Here is a 3,688-nt window from a genome sequence, read left to right as displayed (position 1 = left end):
ACCACGTGTGCAAAGTACTTCACCATGATGCTTGAAGGCACAGCCCGTACTTGGTTGAAGAGCCTGCCGCCTAATTCTATCAGTTCATGGGCCCAGTTGCGGACCCGGTTTATCCAGAATTTCAAAGATACTTGTAAGCAGCCTAAATCCATAGTAGACTTGGTGGCTTGTGTACAGGAGGATGGAGAGTCAACAACCCATTGGGTACGCCGCGTTTTTTAAGTCTTGCACTCGTCTGACAGGATCAATGCTGACTCTGCGATCATAACCCTGGAGGGCAACTGTCGGTTTAAGCCTCTAAAGTTGAAGTTGGGGCGTATGAAACGGTTCTGTAATGACATGGGAACTCTCATGGCCGCTTTAGTGAAGTATGCTGATTCTGATAGTACCAAGGATCCCGAGACTGATGATGACGAAGCAGGGAAGGGAAAAAAGAATAGCAACTCTAAGGGGCACCAATACAAACCGGCGGGCCATGGAAACAGAGGCAAGCGTAAAGCGGATGGCAGCATGGACTTTGTGGCTAACACTAATGCACAGGACAAGGGTCAGCGGCGCAGAGGTAAAGCGGCGAATCGTAATGGGGCTCCAAATCCTAACCCGGATCGCTTAAACTATTTGCTGAATCAGCCTTGCCCAAAACACGGGACGAAGGAGGCGTCGGCTAACCACCTTTGGAAGGATTGTTATATTATGCAGGAATTTAAAAACTCTAATGCCTTCCGGTATGACCGTGGGTCAGGTGGTGGCTCAGGATCCGGTTTCCATGGGCCGGGTCATGATGGAGCTTCCGGTTCAGGTTTCAGTCAGGGCGGTAATAATAACCAGGATAATCAGAACGGTCAAGGGGGTTACAACCAACAGCAGCAGCAGCAGCGGTCGGGTTATCAGAGCCAGCCAAAACAGTTGAACAATGGGCAGTATCACATTTTCACAACTAGCTCGGATAAGCGCGACCGGAAACTTCATAAGCGAGCAGTGAACTATGTTGAACCAGCCGTACCGCGCTATTTACGCTGGTCAGAGCAGCCTATCGTGTGGAGCAGGGAGGATCAACCCCCCCCCCCCGGGTTAACAATCTGGGCCAGTTGGCGTTAGTGGCAGACCCTCGGGTGGGAGGGTATAAATTCACCAAGGTACTCATGGATGGAGGAAGCAGTATTAACATCCTATACTATGAGACATTCTGCCGCATGGGGCTGACATACAAGGATCTCAGACCGTCTAATACGGTGTTCCATGGTGTGGTGCCTGGCAAATCAGCATATCCTATTGGTAAGATAGCCCTGGAGGTGGCTTTTGGGGACGAGCATGATTCCCGATCTGAAACACTAACCTTTGAGGTGGTGAAGATCCGGAGCCCGTATCACGCCTTGTTTGGGCGGCCGGCTTATGCCAAATTCATGGCACGGCCTTGTTATATCTATTTACAGCTCAAGATGCCGGGTCACAAGGGGACAATAACGGTTCATGGGAGCCGCAAGATTGCTTTGGAATGTGAGGAAGGTGATGCGGCCTATGCAGAGTCAGTTTGTGCCACGGAGGAGTTAAAATATTATAGGGACAATGTTGATCCGGCGAACATGACCCCTTTGAAGAAGCCAACTACGGAGCATGATTCAGATCTGAAGTTCAAATCAGCAGCTGAGACCAAGCTTGTTGACTTCGTGGCCGGCGATTCGTCCAAGCAGTTCACTGTCAGTGCCAACTTGGACCCTAAATAGGAAAGCGCGCTCATCGAGTTCATCCGTGAGAATCGGGACATTTTTGCATGGAAGCCTTCTGACATGCCAGGTGTACCGAGGGAACTCGCTGAGCACACTCTTAATGTTGATCCCAAGTATAAACCGGTAAAGCAATTTCTCCGCCGGTTTAACAAAGAGAGGCGCAAAGCTATTGGGGAGGAGGTGGCCAGGCTCTTAGGAGCTGGTTTTATCATTGAAGTGTTCCATCCAGAATGGCTCGCTAATCCGGTGCTAGTTCTTAAGAAAAATGGCACTTGGCGTATGTGTGTGGATTACACGGATCTTAACAAGGCTTGTCCAGCATATCCTTTTGCCCTCCCTCGCATTGACCAGATTATTGACGCCACGGCGGTTTGTGAGCATTTGAGTTTTTTGGATGCGTATTCTGGGTATCATCAGATCAAAATGGCGGTTAAGGACCAGGAGAAGACGGCGTTTATTACTCCCTTTGGAGCCTTCTCCTATGTATCTATGCCTTTTGGGCTCAAGAGCGCCCAAGCCACTTATCAACGGTGTGTACAGAATTGCCTGCATGAGCAGATCGGCCGCAATGTGCACGCCTATGTGGATGATATTGTAGTCAAGTCAAGGCAGAAGGAGATGCTGGTTGATGATTTGAAGGAAACCTTTCACAACTTGCGGGTTTATAAGATGATGCTTAACCCTGCCAAGTGTGTCTTTGGTGTTCCGGCAGGCAAGTTACTGGGCTTTCTTGTGTCCAACAGAGGAACTGAGGCTAATCCGGAGAAGATTACGGCTATCACCTCCCTGGCTAAACCAAAGTGTATCAACGATGTTCAGCGTTTGGTGGGTCGGATCGCCGCCCTGAGCCGGTTTATCAGCCGCCTCGGAGAGAAGGCCATCCCTTTATACCAGATGTTGAGAAAGACAGATCACTTCATCTGGAGTCCGGCTGCTGATGAAGCATTGGAGGACTTGAAGCGGCAATTAGCCAATCCGCCCGTTCTTGCAGCTCCAGTCGACAAGGAGCCGTTATTGTTATACGTAGCGGCCAATGCTCGTGCAGTTAGTGTGGCTATTGTGGTAGAACGCAAGGAGGCAGGCAAAGAGTATCCGGTTCAGCGGCCGGTTTACTATATCAGCGAGGTGCTTATTGAATCCAAACAAAGGTATCCGCATTGGCAGAAGCTGGTATATGGAGTTTTCATGGCAAGCCGGAAGTTGAAGCAATATTTCCAAGGGCACCCCATCACAGTGGTCAGTTCAGCTCCCTTGGGCGATATCATACAGAACCGGGAGGCGACCGGCCGGATTGCCAAGTGGGCCATAGAACTTGGGCCGCACGGATTGAAGTACGTGCCTCGGACGGCGGTGAAGTCTCAAGCACTTGTTGATTTCATCAATGATTGGACGGAGTTGCAAGCACCAGAGGAAAAGCCGGATCACACATATTGGACTATCCATTTTGATGGATCCAGGCAATTGGAAGGCTCAGGGGCTGGAGTCGTGTTAACTTCCCCACGAGGTGATAAGTTTTGTTATGTTCTCCGCTTAATGTTCCCTTGTACTAATAATGCAGCTGAGTATGAAGCCTTGCTCCATGGTCTCCGGATGGCTAAAGAGATGAATCTAAGTCGGGTTAAGTGCTTCGCTGACTTGGACCTCGTAGCTCAACAGGTGTCTGGCACTTGGGACTCTAAAGACCCACTTATGGCGGCATATCGTCATGAGGTGGATATTGTTGCAGGTCACTTCAAGGGTTATCAGGTGGATCACGTGGATCGTCGAAAAAATGAAGCAGTGGACGCTTTAAGCCGGTTGGGCTCTCAGCGTAAACCGGTCCCACCTAATGTCTTTCTTGATGTGTTGCACAATCCGTCAGTCAAGCTCCTAGGTGAAGCGGATTTGGCTATTCCTGATCCGGAGGCTCAATTGGTGGCAGCCCTGCATGTTATACCGGATTGGACAGTTCCTTATCTTGC

The sequence above is a fragment of the Triticum aestivum genome, chromosome 4B (assembly GCF_018294505.1).
Source record: "Triticum aestivum cultivar Chinese Spring chromosome 4B, IWGSC CS RefSeq v2.1, whole genome shotgun sequence".
Classification (NCBI taxonomy): Eukaryota; Viridiplantae; Streptophyta; class Magnoliopsida; order Poales; family Poaceae; genus Triticum; species Triticum aestivum.
The sequence above is the reverse complement of the archived record's forward strand: the minus strand, read 5'-3'. Positions refer to the sequence as shown.